At 28.8% G+C, this 23,169-nt stretch overlaps 1 protein-coding gene across 4 annotated transcripts in view; it reads right to left on the minus strand.

The window, feature by feature from the left end:
- Positions 1–23,169, minus strand: part of LOC139096228 (small conductance calcium-activated potassium channel protein-like) — a 111,310-nt gene that overhangs the window by 48,609 nt on the left and 39,532 nt on the right. The window lies entirely within an intron of this gene.

A 23,169-nucleotide genomic window follows, 5' to 3' on the forward strand; every position in this document is an offset into this window, starting at 1 on the left:
GATTGGCACCACTTTAATTAGATATTTAGCAGTGCTCCCCTTAGCATAAAATATAACTATATTTTCGCTTTTTTTAAATTTAGTCAAATTAATTGACGATACCGTTCTATAAAATAATTTTTACAACAATTTAATTTTTAAGTAAATCTATAAAAATCATGTCTAATTCAAAATGAGAAAAAATTTCCTTTTACAAGGGTTCGATTCAGATATCTGTTCAGTATAATTAGATCGTAAATTCATTAATCCCCGTCGAAAGTTCTTCTTTTTTGTATGTGCCTTACTCTCTTTATATTTTCTTCTTATTACTCTTTATTATACGACTTTATGTATTATCAAATACATAGGCAAGTGCTTTTTGTATCATCACAAGCTGTTTGATACGAGAAGCGCATTACATTTTAGTTCAATTAGAATAATTCATAAACATTTTCATATTAAGGTTAATAAGCAAGAATTATTTATGAGACATATTCTTACATGTGATTTTTGAAACATTAATTCTCTGTTTCATTAAGATAGTAATGTCGCATTCATATGAAATATGTAAAGATGATTTTTAGTTGAGGTAAAGAACTGTAAAAGATGTAAATTTATAAAACTTGGATAAAATTTTTGACCCCTTCTTCTTCTTCAGAACAAAATCTCCCTGAAAAATAACTTTGATTGTTTGAGTCGTAACAATATCTCAATCCCCCAAAAAGCATTACAAATATTTCGACGGAAAATTGGGCCCCTAGCAAATATCTCTATTTTTAAAGCTTCTCATTATGCATTAATTATCAAACATTATTCACGAGCACATATTCCGACAATTTTTTCAACAAAAAGCTTAACATTTTGAATAAAGTTTGATAAAATTATTAAACGAGAAGCAAGAAAAGAAAAACATTTTTTCCTCTTTTTCATTTCAAATTGATGATAAACACTTACAAAAAAAGAAAAATGAAAATTTACTGAAGTTTATTAAACGTTGTATTGCTTCAAAGAGATGAAGATGAAGATGAAAATTCTTTTTGGAGGAGGAACAGGAACAATTCTGATATCTCGTATTCATTTCAATTGCCATTATCTTAGTTTTTCTTTCATCCATTATAGTACAATACACTAAAAGTGAAGTTAATTTATAATAAATTTTGTATGCTTAGTATATTTTCTCAGATTATTTTATCGTCATGCTCTTCAGCATTTTTTCCCCTAACTCGAGCTCAGATTTTTTTATCGAAAAATCGACTCAGATCGACTCGAACCGTTTTAAAATTTGAGTCTACTTCAAGTTTTGTTTATTGAACTCGCAAATTTCTGAACTTGAGAAGTTTTTTATTCTAAGAAAAAAAAAACTTATTCTTTAGAAACTTTCGGGCCAACTTAAAGAGGAATTAAAAACAGAAATTGAAAGATATAGAGAAAAGTGGTCGAAAATGGAAACTTCAGAAAATAATGAAGAATTTAAAAACGCTTAAGGATGTAAATTCATTTTTTTTTTTTCAAGTTTTAGAAATTTTTATGAATAGTAACTTTAAGTCATTCTTTTCATTCTTATTGCTCCTTTAGAATCAAAATTTGTCTGAGTTTCTTACTTTTTTTATAGTGAACTTTTAAAATATTATAAAGTTCACACAATAGCGCAAAGAAGACAATAGAGAAAAGTAGATTCAAGTTAACTTGTATGTCAGGTTGAAGCGATTATTGAAGATACTTTTAAATACCAACAACTTCAATTCCATTACAGACTTCATTCAAAAGTAGCTTCAAGGAAAAGTTATTTGATTCGAGGTGTTCTTTCGCTTTCAAAGATCCAATATTTTCAATGTCTTTCGTTTTTAGATCAATAAATTTTATATTTTATATATTACAATAAATCTTCTTAAAATTTATGTCAAAACAGAAATTTATGTTCCTGTCAATTGCTTTTCTCTCCAGTAAATCCTCTTTACATTCAAAGTTACTTTCATTCTTCATAGAATATTGTACCAGTGGTGAGAAACTTTTTTTTTCGCGGTTTTGGTGGCCCACAGAAGCCGTGTAGGCCGGGTAGTCTTACTCGAATGAAGAATAAAATTTTTTGAATGATAATAAATTCTTTAAAGTAAGACAGTTCTCCATGCTAATATTATTAACCTACATTTTAGATTGTTTTTTTTTTAGGAACTTCTTTTACTTAAGAGACTGAACATTAGAAATTTCAATTTACTTTGTTGTTATTATTTCATGGATGAAGAGGAGATATAAGACGTTAGTTGTCTGAAAATTTCATCGTTTGGATAATTTTCTTTGGGAATTATGGAGCATTATGTTGAGATTGTAGAAATGCATTTTAAGATGGAAATTTTTGTGTTCTTAAAGATTTTTAAGTCGATGAGATTTTCGGTGGTGATTTTCTACTGAAAATAGCAGTATTGATACTTTGTAATTTTGAAGCATCTTTCCTAAAAAAAAGTCATTCATTCATATATTATGGAGCTGTTCACTTATTATGTTGCATTATCTCAATGGAATTTTGAAATTAACCACCCCTATTCCCGAGCGTTATAATTAGTTAAAAACAAGTACATGTCTAGTTGATGACTAGTTTTTACTGTTTCTTTGTACACTCGGGATTAAAAAAATAAGAAATTAATACAACAAAAGTACTGTCTCATAATAATAATAATAATATGACATTAATGTCAATTTTCCCTTTCCAGTGAAAAAAATATTGCAAAATAATCGATAATGTATACAAACTTATTGTGATGAATCTTTATCGACTCTTAATGGTTCCTAATGAACAATGTATTGAAGATGAAAAAAAGCAGATAAAGAATAATGGGCATAGAATTAGATAGATATTTGTAGCCGATTGATGTATTTTAAGGTCTTTTTAAACGGTGAAATTAAGCGGTAAATTTTCTGTAGTACATATAATAGTAATTTTCGAATAGCCCAAATCGACTAATCGATTAGAAATCCGAACCCAGGTCAGCATGACTCTGACTTGCTGACGGATTCAATTTAAGTCCGGCACATTGCCAGAATCATATTAGGTTGGTGTCGGGCTTCTAATTCGAATCCTTAAGTTGTTGTCGATTGATTAACCGATCGAGTCGATTGGAAGGGGTGGCTTTTCTCTAATCCCCCAACATTCTATCACCACGTGACCAGTTTGCACAAAAAATCCTCAATTTGCCTAACAGTCTAATATAATTTCAAGAAAACATAAATAAGTCCCAAAGGGGAATTCCAAAGTCGCTTCCGAGCTTCTCTCGAAGAAATATAAACTTCAAAAAATAAAAACAATGATAGAAAAAAATTTTTAATATTTTTTTCACTTCCACTGTCATCTAGAGAATTTTTCTCGTGTTCATGTTATTTCATGATGAACAAAACGATACAGAAAGAGACAAGTAATAAGAAGAAAATAAAAAAGCAGAAGAAAAATAAAAGAAATAGGAAATGGATGGTATTTACTCTCGTTCATTTTTCTCTTTGCTTGCTGTAGCAAAAAAGATGCAACATTAATTTTTTAAATTCTTTTTTGCTTTTGAATTTTATTGAAGAATTTTTTTAATATAAAAATTTTCTCTTTTAATTTGTTATACAATTCAAATTTTAAAACACCACGTATTTATTGAAATTTATTAATCAATTTCTAAGTCATTTTTTAACGTCTATTTTGAATTCAATTTAAATGTTAAAGTAAAAAAAAAAGTGCTAGACCCCTTTGAGAATAACATTTTTTTTCTGTGAGAGTACAAAAATTTTCGCAAAAGACAAAATCTCGTGGTGGACAGAAATTTATTATTTATAGCGGATATAAAGTGATTTTATTTCATTTTATTTTTCATTATTTTATACAAATTGTGCTTTTTGAAAATCGTCGGATGAGACGATCCGGAAATAAATTTTATACAACAGAAGAAACGAAGTGTTTTCCTGGATCAAAACATTTACAGCACAGCAGAAAAAGAAATAGGATCACGAAGAACCGCATTTTGAAGGACATCAATATAAAATCACTTTATATTCTAAAAGTGATCAGCAACAAAGAAAGTGAGTAACCTCAAATTTGTTCAGTGAGTGTAAAAATAAAAAAAAATAGTGACATATAGTACAATTAAAAAATAAATAACAAAAATCAGTGCAGAATAGAAAATATTAAAGCAACCCTAGAGGTATAAAAAGAACAATAAAACTACATTATATGTAGTAAAGTCTGAAATCTGATATTAAGTGAAAAATTAATTAATTAAAAAATAATAATTTTCATTCTGGATCGTAAAAGAATGAAACATTCGAATTATTAGTTATTGTGCCATTTATGATCATATCTATCGTTTAAGATATTATAATACAATCTTTGTGTGATAATTAATCATTAAAATTAGTTCAATATTTCCATTGAGAAATTTTTTTCACGTGGAACATCTACTGGATGTTACTACAAATACACCTTGAGGTGTTTATAACAATCAGTTAAGTTCATTAATCTTGTACAATATCATATATTGAATATTTACATTATAAGTGCCCATTATAATCCATGATATATAAATCAGTAAAAAAAAAAAAATAAGATCCACATTAAACATCCAGTGAAGTTTGAAAATAATATTTATTTAGTGAGATTATTAGAACAATAAGTTTAGGTTTAGAATTCATGCTTGTCATACATCAGTTCTGTCATTATTTATTGAATTCGTGAAGTAATATTATATATTATTTAATTATTTACACTCAAAAAGCTCTCAAAAATTCCAAACAATTTCCAACATTCCAATAAAATTCCAGTAGACTTCCAATATTTCCAATATTTCCAATTAAATTTAAATTTTGGAAATTCGTTACGTCTATAATTTATCATCTTACAGTTTTTAGTTGTTTGAAAGTTTATGTTACTTCCAATAAATTATTTCCAATAAAAGCTCATAATCTTTAATATTTCCATTGAGTCTACAAATTATTTAGTACACATATTATTATTATTTTTTTTTCTTTTACACAATCATGAATAAGTGCAATGATTGTAACGAATCTTATGATGCTACACAAAAAGCAAGGTATAAGTGCAATGGAGAACATTGCCAATCATGGACACATAAACAGTGTAGTGACAAAAGACAGTTCTCCATTGAGGGATATTGGTATTGTAAGGTTCATATTGAAGATATTCCTTTAGAAAAGCGTCGTTCTAACGTTAATGAAAATGAAGAATCATCTGAAAAGGAAGATAGTGAAGACGAAAAGAATAAAATTGAACTCGATAATAAAATTAATATTATAGATGATGATGATTCCAATTCTAATAAAAATTCCAAAATTGAAGATCAGTCTAATGATCATTTTTCTAGTTTAATGCATTCACAGACCAATGATAGAAAGTCTATAAATTCTCACATAACCGTAAGAAATAATAAAGCTATTAATGTGATCCCTTTTGATAATGATGATGATTATAATCCCTTCTCTAATTTCAATTGTGAAGAATGTAACGAGAAATTTACAAAAGATTTAGTTGGAGTGTTATGTATTGAATGTCGAAGTACATATCATTTGAACTGCTTGAACGAATCAGAACTTGAGGAGGTTAAGCATCATAAATTCGTGTGTCAATCTTGTATTGAAGATCAAATTAGACATAATAATATGAATAATGCTAAAAGTAAAGCAAAATTAAAAAAGAATGATAAAGAAATAAAACATTTCACGAGTAGTACACCCAGAGTGGTTCACTCTAAATTTAATGCAAAGACACACAAGAAACTTAGATATGCTGATTTAGATTCCTCTGGTTCTCTTTCTGCTTCTTCTTCATTAAGTGACACTGAAAGTACATCTAGTTTTGAAAATGAAACTAAATTAATTGAAAAATATAAGAAGCTGAAAAAGCTTTTACATAAACGCAAAGACGTTTTAAAATTAAAGTCCAAAATCGATTATAATAGTGATGATACTGAAGAGGAAAATGATAATATCTCACAAAGCGATGCTATGATAGGTATCTACAAATTAACTAAAGAAGAACGAGAGAAGTCCAAGTATGAGAAGCTCCCTATTGTAGACAATATTGATACTAAATGGGCGGTATTTTACGATTTATTTGAACAGTCTAGAAAATTATTTTCCGATGCTGAGAATATTTTACGTATTCAAAGATCAATTAAATCTAAAGAGATTTTAGAAATTGGGGGAGTAAATTTGCTAGATCCTCGTACCTATTGGCAATCAATAAAGTTAATAAATGATAGACTTGCAAAATCTTTTAATCTTCTTCAAAAAGAAACTAATGAAATTATAAGAATAAAGAAACTTAGGAATGACACTGAGTGTAAGAGGGTAATCGAGTTTATTAATAAAATAATAAATTATAGTAGTATAGTTAATAAATACGGAAAAAAGAAACATAAGGTAGACGAAAGAATCATATCTCACATCAGTAATATTATGCCTTATAATATGATGAACGGCTGGCATAAAGTTAAAAGTAAATTAGAAGAAAAAGACAAGACAGTCTATATTAAGCATGTTGCTGATTTTCTCAGTAAACAAGTGCCTTATCTTAATTCCAAAATGATGTCTGAGGAAACTGATCCATGGAAAGAAATCAATGTTAAACCATTTAAGAAAAATGATTTTGGATTTAAGCGATCTTATAATACAAATAATAGAATAAACAACAATCAAGAAACAATTGATTTTTGTTGGTATCACAAATCCAAAGGTCATTCAGCTTTTAAATGTTCAAAATTATGGGAACTTTCAGGAAAAGAAGTTTCTGAACTTGCAAGACAGAATGCTATATGCACGTTCTGTGGCTTAAAAAGACACAAGAATTGTCATGCTGCTAAATCCCTAAATTGTAAAATAGATAGCTGTAGCCTTAAGCACCATATGCTTTTCTGTTTTAAGCGCCCTGGAAAAAATTATAAAAATTTTAGTGGATATAATAACAGAAATGAAATTGAAAAAGTTCCCCAACAAAAACCAAACAATAATAAAAATTTTAAAAAGAATCTCAGATACTTTAAAAAAAATAACCCAAGAATGTCTCATCATGAAGATGATAAATTAAATATTTCTCATCATCAAGATGATAAAACAAATGATAATTACGATTTAGATTCAGATAACGAAGAAATAATTATACCCCAGAGTGAACTCTATATAAATCAACCTCCCAAAAGTATAAAAATAAAAAGAGATAGCAAAAATGAGAATCCAAATAGTCATGTAACGAATTATTTTAATAATAAAATGCATACGATTCGAAGTGAATTTTTTCATAATCATCTTTCATTAAATAGTGTCACGCGTACATCATCAAGTATTTTAGGTGTCATTGTAATCAAATTTGTAGCTAGCAATGAAAATGTAGCTTTATTGATTGATAGTGGAAGCACTGTTACATTAATCGAAGAAAATTTAGCTAATAAATTAGAGCTTAAGGGTGTCTGGAGTCCTTTAAGATTAAATTGGTCAAGTGACGTTAATAGAATAGATTATGCTTCACGTATAGTGAAGGTAAGTGTCTCCGGCACTTCTCTTAATTCAAAAGTACATGAAATGTTTTTTAGGACAGTTAAAAATTTGAATATTATCGACCAGCCATTTGATGCTGCTGAAATGATTGAACTTTTTCCTTATTTGAGTCATATGAACTTAACTTCATATTGTAGAGTTTATGGAATAATCGGAATTGATAATTTATGGTGTTTCCACCAAATTAAAATATTTAAGCCAACATATTGGAATTCCAGCATGCCATATGGTATTCGCTGCCCCATAGGCGATTATGTGATAGGATGCTTCCATCAACTTCAAGATTATTATAATTATTTAAAAGATAACGCCAATAATAATCAAATTGTTAATTTGAATGGAACTTTACTTAGTACAACATTGACAGAAGAAGAAGAAAAAGAATTAGCCATGATGGATAAATTTGTCTTAGGTTCAGAATATAATTTATTCGACGTTAATGATAATAATTCATGTGATGATACGTTAGCTTTAAAGTTATTAGATGAACACGTCAAACGATCAAAAAACGGTATAAATTTTGAAGCTCCATTATTATGGCGCACAACAGACATTTCGTTGCCTACCAATTCCTCATTTAAAATTGCTTACAAACGTTTAATGATAGTAGAAAAGAATGCGATAAAGAATGGAAGATTTAATGAATGCATAGAGCAAGTAGATAATTTATTAAGAAAAAATTATGCTGAAGTCGTACCCCCAAATGAAATCGAAGCACGTACTGGAAAGACCTTTTATCTCCCAATATTTTTTATACAACCAAAAAATAAACGCACAAGATTCATTTGGGATGCAGCTACGAAAGTAGAAGGCAAATCTTTAAATGACTTCTTACTATCAGGCCCCAACATGTACAACAGTTACATGAAAATTCTTATGCAGATGAGAGAGGGTAGAATTCTAATTAAAGGTGACATTCAAGAAATGTTTCACCAAGTAATAATGAGAAAGGAAGATCGAGATTCTTTAAGATTTTTATTTCGTAAGTCTACAGACGAAAAGGTTCAAATACTCCGTATGAGAGTAATGATATTCGGTGCAAAATCAAGTCCCACCACATCCCAATATATAAAAAACAAAGTCACTGAACCATACATTCAGTCGCATTCTAATGCTTCAAATGTAATTATTAATAAAACTTATGTTGACGACGTTATTACATCGGTTGATAATTTACAAGATGGTAAATTCTTGATTAATGACGTACGTATGATATTGAAGACAGGTGGATTCAACTTAGTGAAGCTCAAAAGTAATTTAGATGATGTACTGGAAATTGTTCGTAAGAATCTGTCACCAGATGACTTAAAGAACGAAAAATTATTTGGTAAAGATGATATTGAGAAACTACTTGGATATAATGTAGATTTCAAGTCGGATGTATTGAGTCTTGCGTTAACACTTGAAAAAATCCCAGAGAGTATCTTGAATTGCACTAATAAACCCACCAAAAAACAAGTATTGCAACTATGTATGTCTATTTTTGATCCAATTGGATTTACCGAATTTTTAATCTCGAAATTTAAGTTGCTATATCATTTTATGATTAAGGAAAACTATGATTGGAACCAAATAATGAGCGATGAATATTTTATAATTTGGAAAAAATGTATCACATGGTTAAAAGAATTAAGTAATATAAAAATACCAAGATGGTATTCGAATAAAATATCTAATGCCAAATTTATTCAATTAGTCGGATTTGGTGATGCTGGAATAGAAATGCTTTGCGCTGTAATATATTTACGACTGTTAGATGAAAATAGAGACCAATTAGATTACAAATTCATTTGTGCTAAATCCTATACTGTCCCTTATAAACAGTCTAGAACTATTCCCGATTTAGAAGTGGATATTGCCTGTAAATTAGCTATTTTAATGAATAAAATAGAAGCTTCCCATACGTTTATGTTTAATGAAAAACTTTATTTTACTGACAACAATGCAGTAAGAGAATGGATTATTAATGGTGCAAAGAATCCAAAGATTTACGTCAATAACCGATTAGAAAAGATAAAAAAATTCACAAAACCCGAAGAATGGAGATGGATTCCTACTAATCTTCAACCAGCTGACTTTGGAACGAAGATAAGTTCCATGCCTGATATTTCCTACTCTAACGAATGGTTTAATCCTCAACTTTTTCAATTGCCGGAGAGTAATTGGCCTTTGATAGATGCCAATAATATTACAAATTTAGTTTATAGTACAATTAATACGTCAACAGACGATATTATTGAGAATGAGTCGTTTATATCAAAATTTTCATGCTTAAATCGATTGATTAATGGTGTTGCGAAATGTTTGGAATGGAAATATAGAGCAGAAATAATTAAGATCAATAAAGAAATTAAAGACGTAAAATCCATGAAGTGGCGAACTCGTGCAGCAGTTAATAAAAATTTAAAAATAATAGAGACACTAAAAAACAAGAAAATAGTTTGCTTTCAGTCCATCGATGAAATTGGTTCAAACTATAAAAAAATTGAATTAGCGTTGATAAGAATGGCACAAAAAGAATCGTACAAAAATGAATATAATGATCTATGTAAAGGCAAAGATATAAACAAAAAATCTCACATCTACAAAGTTCTTCCATATCTTGACTCTAATGGTGTGATCAGGTCCCAAACACGCATTAGTAATAACAAAGAAAACCTTGAGAAGTTTGGCTTAGATCGTATAAATCCTATAATCCTCCATCGCGAAAGTCATCTTACAAAACTATTCATACTAAAAGAACATAATGCATTGGTACATAATAATGAGAAAATAGTGGTCACAAATTTATTACATAGATTTTATATAAATAAAATTAGACGAACTGTCAACAACGTTATTAGAAGAAATTGTCTTGAATGTCGAATAAGTCACGCGAAACCTATTGTTCCATTAATGGGAGATATTCCATTTACTAGATTAGCATTACATAAAAATGCCTTTACGTATGCTATGGCTGACTTATTAGGACCAATTACTGTTAAGGCTACCAGATTTACAAATAATAAAAGATATGTGTTAGTTTATTCATGTTTGACCACAAGAGCGCTTCATTTAGAAGTTGTAGAAAATCTAGACTCCAATGCAACATTGAGAGCACTTCAAAATATCTTTAATATTCGTGGGGCACCGATTCGTATTTGTACCGATAACGGTACGAACTTTGTTGGCGGTAATAATATTATGCAAAAGTATCACAACGAATGGAATAAAAAATTGTTAAAACGCGGAATTATAATTCAACCGATTGTATGGTATTTTTCACCAGCAAAGGCTCCTCACATGAATGGAGCGGTAGAGAGAATGGTTGGGTTAGTAAAAAATGCGATGAAAGGGATTCAAAAACATCTCGACAATACTCACTCATTTTATGATGATTTTGGTTTAAAATCAGTGTTATGTGAAATCATGAACATGATCAATAGTCGCCCCATAGAAATTTTACCACCCGATGAAGATCAAAATATGTTTCTAACTCCCAACCATTTCCTTATTGGTAGACAAAACGCTCAATCTGTTCCTATAGACTCAGAACCTTCGAAAACTCTTTCTCAACAGTGGAAGGATGTTAAAATCATTGCAAACATCATTTGGGAAAAATGGTTAAAATCCTTCTTTCCAATAATGCTCCAACGTGAAAAATGGATCGATAGAACGAATCCATTAAAGGTCGGTGATATTATTATTACAGCAGATCCTTCTATTGCGAATTCGTGGAGGAAAGGCATAATAACAGCTGTTACCATGGGCTCACAGGGACAAGTTAGACAAGTATCTGTAAAGTTGGGCAAGAATAAAGTCATTAATGATATTAAGACACTTAATAAAAATCAAATCATGCGAACTTATAAACAAGAAGCTAATACGGTCATATCCAGACCAGCCACAATGATCGCTAAAATTAATTTAGACGTAATTAATTAATAAAAAAAAAAAATTAATAATAAAATAAATCTCACACGATTAATTTAAATCAGGCACTAAATCCTAAGATTTAACTTTAAAAATAAATTAGATTAACTTAAAATCTCAAAAATTATATATATTTTTCATAATTACATATATATGCATTAATTGTCAAATTAACTTCATCAGTTAAAAAGAAAATATATATTATAAATGGCACAATAAATATATAAAATACGTACAATAACTTAATATACTATCAGTTTTCAATTTTCTTACTTAATTCCATTGATATACTCAATTTTGGAAACAATAAAACCTAGGTATTCTGACTATGGATTCAGAAATTCTTGCTTGAGGCAATAAATTTTATTTAGAGTTACCCGTGGTAACGAACTGAGCTCAGTCAATTATTTTTGGGAAATTAATCCCATTTTTCTCTTTAATTCGAATGGCCACGAATTAAATAAAGTCATTTATGACTTGTCGCATAGTCAAATAATTAATTTTGGCGTGAGCGACATTTTTTGTTCAGTTATTATTAAATTTACTGTTTGAAGTAAAATAAAACTCATATATTGAGAATAAGAATTGAAAATAATATCTCTAGTACAAATACACGAAAGCACTGATAATTGATATATTAAAAAATAATATATACAATATACTATGTCAAAGTTTATAAACATTACAAATATTGATGTTACTTTAGACAATACAAAATAATTAAATATGTTCCTTTTAGATCATGAATGAGGATAGAAAGCTAATTAAGTTCCTTAGCATCCCTTCTAAACGGACAGTAAAGGATTTCCTAGGGAGTGTATGTCGACAATTGAATTTCACCAGAACCAATTATAAGGAAATCAACGGAATATTCGTCGAAAATTTGCAAAATAGCAGATTCCATCTCCATATCCATTCAAAGGGAGAACAATTTAAATCTGGATTATTAGGAATCTGCAAATCAACCTCAGATCCGAATTATTCATCAATAGAAATTAACAAAACGAATCATCTATTTGTTACACCTCCATTCAATAATTCCGTTTATCGTTTATTTCCAATGGACAGAAGTAGCGAATGTTACGAGAAAGTTATTGAATACAACACAGGCATACACCAGACAATTATGGATATTTTGATTATCGTTGATTCCCAAAAATACAAAATACAATATGTCGTCTGCAATCGCGCCAAAACGTATATTGCCTTTATTAATGGCACTGATGCTATGGAAATGATGCAACTTTTGAGATCACAGCACTTCTCACCAAAATTCTCAACTTGTTATGCTAAATTGATTTACATTGAAGGTGAAAACTATGTAAGAAATTCCGTCCCACAACCACCAGTTCAAAATAATTATCAACAAAATTTTGTATCCAATGCACCGTTAATTCCTAACATGACACAAAGGCAGCCACAAAATTATCATATTGTGGGTCATCATGAAGGTCGCCAAAACTACAGAAACGCAACCAACAACACTCAGCAGAGCAACATCGTTAGGCGACACAACTTTGTCAGAATGAGACAAAACTTGCAACATCAAAGACGCAACGCAACTCAACGACGTGACAATTTGCGAGGAGCGAGATTCGTGCGTGTAATGCTTCCAGATGACATACAGCAAAATGCCTATGAAATGCATTTAGTTAGAAGATTTTAATTCGTCATTTCTTTTATAATGTACAAACTTTTTTAATGGGCGAGTGTAGCAAAAAAGATGCAACATTAATTTTTTAAATTCTTTTTTGCTTTTGAATTTTATTGAAGAATTTTTTTAATATAAAAATTTTCTCTTTTAATTTGTTATACAATTCAAATTTTAAAACACCACGTATTTATTGAAATTTATTAATCAATTTCTAAGTCATTTTTTAACGTCTATTTTGAATTCAATTTAAATGTTAAAGTAAAAAAAAAGTGCTAGACCCCTTTGAGAATAACATTTTTTTTCTGTGAGAGTACAAAAATTTTCGCAAAAGACAAAATCTCGTGGTGGACAGAAATTTATTATTTATAGCGGATATAAAGTGATTTTATTTCATTTTATTTTTCATTATTTTATACAAATTGTGCTTTTTGAAAATCGTCGGATGAGACGATCCGGAAATAAATTTTATACAACAGAAGAAACGAAGTGTTTTCCTGGATCAAAACATTTACAGCACAGCAGAAAAAGAAATAGGATCACGAAGAACCGCATTTTGAAGGACACTTGCTTTTATCTTTCCGCCGATTGCTTTGACAAATTTTTTTTCGTCTTTTCTTTTCTTTTCTTCCTACATTCTCATCTCTTCTGATTGATATTTTCAGCTATATGCGTGTATGTAGATATGGGGTTTATGCTATTTGTACAACCAGGAAATAAGAAAATAATAAAAGAAAAAAACTTGAAAAACAAACTTTTTATTATCGAATTCTGTAGTTGAAACTCGAGTGTCACGGAAGTTCAAATGATAGTGCCATTGAAACAGATATAATTTTAATTTCATATCAATCTATTGAACTTAAATTTTTTCATTTCTAATTGAACGAATTTAAGTTTAATTTCTAAATTTTTCTTCCTATTTTAAGCTACAAAATCAGATTCTTTTAAAAAAAATATTATTGAATACAAGAAATATTGTGGTTATTACAGTTAGAAAATGTTGAGGAAAAATTGGATCATGTATCAATCAATAGAAAATAAATGAAAAATTATTGATTTGGTCTCACATTTCCGGTCATTTTTCTACTTCTAACAAAACTTTAACACAGAGAGGCTGTAAACCATGTTTCTACTGCATATGATTAAAAAAGAACGACAAAATCATTCCATCACCGAGTCACCTCGACTCACTGAAAAATCTTTTATTGCCATATGGATGCCAAATTTAGACGACTTCCATTTGGTGTTAATATGGTAGTAAGAAAAACACTCTAGACATAGCAAGAGGTTCAATTTATTTCTGTGTCGTAAGTACTTTTCATTAGTTCCTGCTGTGTAATTACTGATTTTTGAAAGGATAAACAAAGACTGAGGTAGATCAAATAACAAAAATTTCATTTTTTGCAATTAAATATTTCATATTCGCATAAAAATCTCATTTAGTAACCTTTTTTTGATAGCCACCATGCAAAAAGCTCCAGTTTCACTCAATTTTTGTGTTCAATTTACTACACTTTTATTTCATTTCATTTTCCTTCATCTACATTTTAATAAGAAGAGCTATTATTATCTGTGTGTCTCCAACACACTCTGCTGATATTCTCACATTAATTTTTAATCGCTTGAACCTTTTTCTTTATTTTTTCACATGTACACTCTGTATTTATATTTATTCATATTTATTTTTTTTTTAAAAAAAACAACACTTAACGATTAAAATGTATTTTGTAAGTTATAATTAGATTTATAGGCGACGATGATGATCAACAACGTAAAGAATTATTAACATTTTTTATTAAATATTTTACAGCACTATTTTTTCTCATATAAATATATTTTGTAAAACTAGTTTTGTTTGAGAGTCAGGAAAAATAAATAGAAATAGATTTATAGTTTTTTGATAGTGAGATAGTTTCTTGTGTCAATTTTTTCTAGTTTAGAAAACTCAAATGGTCTCAAATTGGAGGATAAATTAACAAATTTCTACAACTTTTTTTGTATTAAATTTTTTTGTGTGAAGATGAAAGAAATTTTTTTAGTTAATATCAAAACTTTTTTTTTCATTGACGGCAATAGAGAACATATAATCGAATCAAATTCTAAACAGAGACTGAAATGTGCGGATATTGAGCTTTTTCTTTCGTTTTTGCTCTTTAGTCCTCATGACAATAGGATGTCGGTATGTATGAAAAAACAAATAAATACACAAAAAGTTTCGACTGTATTTGTGAGATGTAATTGGAATATTTGGAAAAAATCTCTTGAGCAGGAAAATTTCTCTCTGAGTAGAAATTTTCATTTCATTTTCCACCAATAATGCCGGGAAAATTTGAAAATGAAATGCATGAAAATAAATATATATGAACATATTTCGCATACATGTATTGGGTACATATGTATAATGTACAAAGAAAATTTCTGAACGTGCCCCATAACTAGCATCGACTCTCGCTCGACTCTCTTCTTTTATCGTTAAACATTTTTTTTCCACTTCGTGATGTCTTTTGAAAATTTGCCAAAAAAAGATTAAGCAGAGAATGAAAAGTGAATGATATGTGATATATAATTTTAATACTCGTTTGAAAAAAAATATTTAATGATGTTACAAGGGTGCATAGTACTATTTCAAATGAACTAGACATTAGCTTTGAGTAATTGGACAATTATTTAAAAATTACAAAAATAAATCATTTGGCGAATTTGTCGTAAGAATCATGTTTACTTAGGATCTTTCAGGAAATTTCAGCTTTTCCTGGTATGATTTTTGAAGTCCTTTGCATTTTACTAAACTAAAAGTTGATTTAAGAGTTAGATTTTTTTGAACATTTGGGAGTTATCTTCCTTGATTTGTAACATTTTTATCACTTTTAACTATTAGTATAGGATTATAATATTAGCCCACATAAACATATTTTGCTCGTTTTATCTTAAATTCTCCGACAGACAAAAATGCGATCCCTCATTTGACTAAGTTTTTTATTTCGTTTGCAAAATAATTGTATGAAGTAGCAAACGATGATGATTGTGATGATTTTAAGCCGCGATTGTTCGACTCAGTAGTAGACATATGAGTATTAAGCTGTCAACAAAAGTACTTTTAATTAAAAAACGTTTGATCAATTGTAGATCTTCGAATATAACATTTTTAATTTGCAGTTCTCTGTGAAAATGTAAAATTAAAATTAAGTAATTAAATTAATTTTTCTTGGATAATTTTTTTATTAAGCTTAAGAACTAATCGTCTTTTTCATAGAAGAGCGTTAAAAATATATTAATTTCTCTTTTATTATTATTCAATTTTTCAATTATTTCAGTCATACGTAGTGTATGTAACTGTGATATCAAATTTAAACTTGATAAATAAGGTGAGTAATTGAAAACTTTTGTTTTCTTCTTTTCTCATTTCAAAAAATACTAAAAAATTAAACAGTGCAGCAGATGTTTCCCTTTGCTTCATACACATGTTTGAGTTATCCAGCATGTGCCGACATTATAACTTAATTCATAGATTATTCATGTAATGAAAAAATGGTATATGTTGAGAGTGGTGTATCTTAGCTATAGTTCATAGCTTTGTATAGTTAAATACACACCAGTACATATTTACTTTATGTTTTAAGCCGGTGGGAATAGAAGTAACATGGTTTAGTTGTTCTTTTTTTGTGGTGCAATTTGCGAAATTATTCTAAAAATTTCAAAAGTTCTCGCTCTTATCAAGTCAATTCAAATTACCTGAACTGAACACAAAATCCACTTTAACTATAAAGTAAATTATTATGAAGCAATTTCACAGTCAGCTAACTTTGTTAAATGAAAACCTGAATTTAAAATTTTAGCAGCTTGATATTGAAATTTTTTTAAATGAATGGACTAAAAATATGTAAGTGAAGAGTCTTCTTTTTGCCTTATGACTGTTATTTAATTAAACTAAACTTATATGAAACTGTGTATATGTTTGCCACTGACTATGATGCAAAAATAGATTGATGCATAAAAACCAAAGAATTTTCATTAAACATCGAAACTTTGGTTTTGTTTTTCTACCGCCACTATTTTTACTCAATGCAAACTTTTGCATTGTATTTGCGTGTTCATTGCGCTGGAAAAATGATTTTCTTTTCGACTGTTGAATGCTTCAGTTAAAAAGATGCTTTTAAAATACACAAATGTGTTTCGCAAAACACAAAAAAGTAATTGGATCATTAAATGAAGATGCAAGTTGCAATCTATTTGGAAAGTTTAAAAGTAACAAAAAGCGTTACAGAATAACAAACGTTGTCCCCTTCTCCCATAAACGTAATAAATGAATGGTCCCAAAATAAATATGTCGTGTTAGTTAATTGACAATAAAGTTGATTCATCTCAAACCTCAAGTTCACCTCCAACAATTTCCCACCTGTAAGTCATTTGTCATCCACAATTGAAAAACTCATTTTTCTTCCAAAGAACATTCATTTCAAATAATTTATCAAAATTTCACGACACTTTAGGTTACAGAAGTAATAATTTAAGCATGAGTAATGACCGTCTTCAAGTTTAACACATTTTTTGATTAAAAACTAAATTAATCCTTTTCGCTTTTGAAAGCTGTATTTTTAACTTGAAGCTTTTTGATTGAGAAATTACAAAACTTTATCATAAACTTTTTATACTAAGAAAAAAAAATAGTTCAAATAATAAGATAATATTTTTATGACCATTCCTAATGTAAAATTCAGTTCCTATGCTTTTGAGCATAGAAAATATTACGTTCTTCCAATACGCTCCCTCTTATTAATCATTAAGTTTAGTCACGTAGTATGTATCAAAGAACTTTTGGAGAGAATCTATCAAAAGAGATAGTGTAGCATTTGGTATTTGTGATTGAAAGAGTCTAGCCTACGACAGAACCAGCTTCAGCTGTCAATAAAATTGTAGTTATAAGCAAAAGATTATGAAATGGGTTTTCACGATAATATCTGGATAATGCCTGGCCCTGGATGAATGTATTAAATTTTATATGTCATGGATTTTAAAAAAGCTAACTTCAACTTTTGGACAATTCATAATGTATATAAAAGATTGTAAATTTGTCAAAAAATTCAGATAAATTAACCAAAACTAATGTTTGATTAAATTCTAACTTACCTCGTAATTCTGAAATTTTCAAAATATATTTTTAAAATTGAACGTCAAATTAAATTTATAATTTAAGAAAATTCTCAATAAAATTTAAAATTTGAGATTAACTTTGATGCATTTCAAAGAACTTTTATTAGAATTATAGCAAACTTCCTAGAAATAAACATTAAAAACATCAACTCAGAAGAAGATTAATTACCATAACAAAGAATCATTCATTTAAACATGATAATAAATGTCTAAGTTGAATTAAAACATAATTCATCCAATTTGTATTAAAACTTCATTTTTCTTAAATAGAAATTACAAAATAGATTTGATGAAGATATAATTTGAACTTTAAACATCATTTATTTAATGTAAACTTTATGATAAAACTCATATTCATAAAAACTTCTAAACTACTCTCATTCGTCTTTTTTTACAACTTTTGAAAATGGAAATGAAAAACTCACAATGCAAGAAATTTTTATTTAATATATCAACGTGAACTATGATAAAAATACAAAATGTAAAGCAGTTTCAGTAATAATCTAAGATCTCTTTCTTTCTCTTCCTTTTTCACTTTTACGATGAATAATGGAGAGAAGCAAACACAAGAAGTGAAAGAGTAAAAGCTTTAAGCATTCACTTGATAAATGATTTTTTAACTTTTCCTTTTCTTAAACTTTTTACTCTTTCATAATAAAAGATTACATGCCAACAAAGTGCATATTATAGGAATGAATTATGAAATGGGTTACATTAAATTTTTGGAAATAGAATAGATTAAAAGCAAATTTTGGGGGTCAATTTCCAGATATATTTCTAAACTTATATTTGTCGATTATAATATTTGGACCAAAACTTAGAAAAATTCACGGAAAAATTACGAATGTAGATAGTTAAGGACTAGTCCAGTGATAAGCAAAATTTTCTGTGTTGCGCCACACATTGGCGGTAAACACATGGCATGCTGTTCGTGACATTTCCAACAAAATCCAGACTCACACTGGCCGTTTACCACTGGACTGGCCGTTTACCACTGCACTGGCCATTTACTTGTGAAAAGTTCCATCACTAAGAAAATGCGCCTATATTGGTCACGAGTTAGCACTTCTATACTAGTTTTCATTCTTCAACAGTAAAAGTAAAATGTAACAAACCATAAAATCGGTTAGAATAAGTCTTTCACATCAGGAAATTAAGTCAATTTAATAAAATTTAATTTTCCAAGCCAATAACTTGTTTAACTAGCAGATGAACATGAGCACGTGGAATTTTAAAATTCTTTTCTTGCTACTTTATTAAATCAAATAAATTGAATCAAGATTTTCGAATGTAAATTCAATAGAGAAATATGGTAAAAAATATAAAATTTATCAAGCCAGTTTCAATGGATTTAAGAAATATAACTCATCAAGTATTAGGATAAGTAAAAAGCAATTCAATTATGAAGCCATTAGCTTTCATTGATTGCTTTTAATAATGTAATGAAATATATAAAGGCATAACAAACTCTAAAATCACTATATCTATTGTAAAAATGTCTATAAATCAACGGTTTTTAGAGAAAAATAATGAGAATTTATCTCAAAAAAATTGACTAGATACCGTTTTAGCAAAAATCAATGAATCGTTCGTTGCTTCGGTGAAAGCTCGATGTAACTCTTCACGTCTTGTTTGAGCCAGTGATTGTGGACACAATAAAATACCCTGAAGTTAAAAATGGAAGGGAGGAGGAGCAAAAGCATGTTATTTGTTTTATACAAACATTTTATTATAGTAATTTTTTTATTCTATTGAAATGTCAATGAAATTTATTTTAGTATCAAAAACACATGTTCACGTTTTAGCTTTCTAGTCAGTCATGGGTGGTAATATTAATAAAAATAACAATAATAATATTTTCATATGTATATACATGTGTTTGTGATGGGATAGATGCCACATGACAAGAGTATGGATGACATGATTCATTTGCAGAAAAAAAAATTCAAATAAATATCGAATATATTGCATTCTGCATTATCTAACATCTTTGTGGTTACAATTTTGCAAGTCTGTCAATTAAATTTTATTATTTTTGTAAATTTTTCTCAATTGTGATCTTCTTTAGGGATGAATGAGAAGTTTAGGAAATAAATAAAAAAATCAATGAAAATGAAACAGATTGTTAATATGGGTAGTCTAGTTACAAGTTTTTCAAACATCTATTGTGATTTTTATATTATGTACATTTTTAAATTTTTAGCTAAGATGAAGACAAATTTTTTGCAATAAATTATTCACAATGCTTCGAATTTTTTAAAAGAATACAATATTGCACATACTACCGTCAAATTTTGATCTAGCTTTGAGCGGCCTTACTTATTTATTTGGCATTAGTTGAGTATATCGAAAATTCACAACTATGCTCGAAAAGCAGAATTCGATTTATTGATCTTACCCAAGCTGGCGTAACTCTTGCTTACTAGTCACGCCAAAAATTTATAGCTTCTCACCATGATGCTTATCTTCTCTAATATATCCTCTTCTTACATATTTCTAAGGGGCCGTTCACTTATTACATTCACTTTTTAGGGGGAGGGGAAGGGTGTCTAGGATTTTGTAACAGCCTAAACAACAAATTTTTTTTTGCATTGGACATTTTGTAACATGAAGGGGAGATTAGAAATTAGGTTTTTTTGCGTAACGTAATAAGTGAACGACCCCTGAGTTCAAAAGTAAGTTTTACTAAAACCACATCAGAAAGAAATGAGTGAAAAGTTCCGCTATATATTTTTAATTACATCAAGTAATTATTAAAACTGGCAATTAAAGATCAATGTTTATGAGAAAATTTGTAAAAAAATGAATAATATAAAAGTAAAGTAATAAAATAAATTTAGTATAATAGTAATATAAAAACTTATTGTGGGCTGAAATGTGATCGAAGATGAAAAGGCATCAGGAAAATGATTTCTTTTTACACGTGAAGGTTTGTCTGTACGGTTTTCATTCCGAAATGGACATTATTACTGGATCGTTTAAGCTTTGCATATTATCTGAATATTGATTGGACCACATTGATGTGACTGGATGAGAACTGAATTTTAATACTTTAGTTGGCTAGAAATGTTTCTATCATGCTCGAAGAGGTAGCCGAGATTCTCAAGTATGTTTAGATTTTGTTTCAAATAAAATAAACAGCAGTGACAGTAAAATGAGGAAATCGTAATGACGGATTGATGGATAATAATTTTTAATTTATGGGTAAATTCATAACTCGCTTATGACTTAAACAGTCAATAAAATCGGGAGTTTAGTTGTTTCAATGTGTTTAATAGATCCTAAGTTAGCGATCTATAATTTCTAAAGTACATATCTATAAAAAATACCATGTATTTTAATGCTTTCCTATCATTCTTGATGGGGTTTGATACAGGTCAGTTGAGAAATATTAAAGCAAAACAACACTGAAATTTACTCACAAATGTCACCATTAACGACTGAATAATACATTAATTCTCTTTTGTTCCTACAATCTCTGTCTGCTAAAAGAAAATTTCATTTCAAGGTCTTCAATTCACATTTATTCCCATGTATATGACAGTTAATTGAAACTCTTGATTAATTTATGATTTTTCCTTTTTAGTATCTGCTTAACATGTCTATAAATTACAATTTTCCTTTGTCCTCAATTTTCATTTGAACAAATTTTCTCTTCTAATAGCCATCGAAACATTTATAAACTATTCAAACTATTTCTTTACTACATCTACGTCTGTTCTGTTTTGTTTTTATTCTGACATTATCTGATGCTCATAAATTTCATGACATCATTGTCATTAGTTTCTTATGTGTATGGTTTTCGTAGTAAAAAAATTCCTTTGTGCTTAAATTGAAAATAAAAAAAAGGAAAAAGGAAAAAAAAAATTAATGACGCAAATCGCATCATAATTAGGTCAGCCATCTGCTATATTTTGGCCGGGACGCTACTGTACTATCAAGGACGTATCATGTTGGTTCGATCAAATTGGTTCGAAAGGGGTTTTGATTTTTTTTCCTTCAACCCTAAAAAGATTCGCGTTTTTTTTCAAAAGCGTTACGTTGTGGATGTTAGATGGTCACCCTATTCATAATTGATGAAAGACATTCCTTTATTAAAGCAGATTTAGAATTCAATCGAATGAATTTGGCTACAAAATTAACTGACTATTTTATAATTAATTAATTTTTTAACATACATTTCGCTTTTTCATCTCATGAAATAGACATTACAGCAGACAATAGGCTAGCTTATTTCATATGTTATTTATAAACTAGAAAAATTAAAAAATTACTCGTTTTTTGACTCAATAACTTCAGCGCATTTTTGTTCTAGCAATCAGTAATTGGCTAACTAATAAACGCTTCAGGATTTGAGCTCTTTGCTCATTTGCCATATATAATTTTTGTGTAAGAAGAAGAGGAGTCCAAATCACGTCCTAGATCTAAAAAATAAGATCCTGTGAGAATCTAAGTCACTTCCCAGACTTAAGATCGAGAAAATATGCAATAAATTATTAAATATTAATAAGTTTTCTCATAAACAATTTCAAATGCCTGGCAATCGAATAACCTGAATTCTCTATGATGTCTAGTTTTCGGGATTTCAATCTCAACCGAGAAAATTCAAAACAAGTTTCAAAAATACACTATAAATTTTTTTAATGTTGTACTCGATACAAGGAATATTTATGTGACAATCTGGTTTCGTTGTGATGATTTCTTGCCAAAGATTGCTTCAGACATCGCTATAATTCATCATCGGCATGTTTGCTTACGATTAAAATATTGTTACATGAAAATTCGATTCTTTTAAAATGATAAATTTATGATGATTTTGTTTATACAAATTCAAATGAAGTGAGAAAATTGTTTTTCACAATTTTGATTTTAAAGGAATTTTATTATTTTGTAGATGAGATGTGATATATTTTAAAATTCCACATACATATGTGGTC

This window comes from Chironomus tepperi, unplaced genomic scaffold (assembly GCF_022539635.2).
Source record: "Chironomus tepperi strain 1889 unplaced genomic scaffold, CSIRO-AGI_Ctep_v1 contig_376, whole genome shotgun sequence".
NCBI classification, from domain to species: domain Eukaryota; kingdom Metazoa; phylum Arthropoda; class Insecta; order Diptera; family Chironomidae; genus Chironomus; species Chironomus tepperi.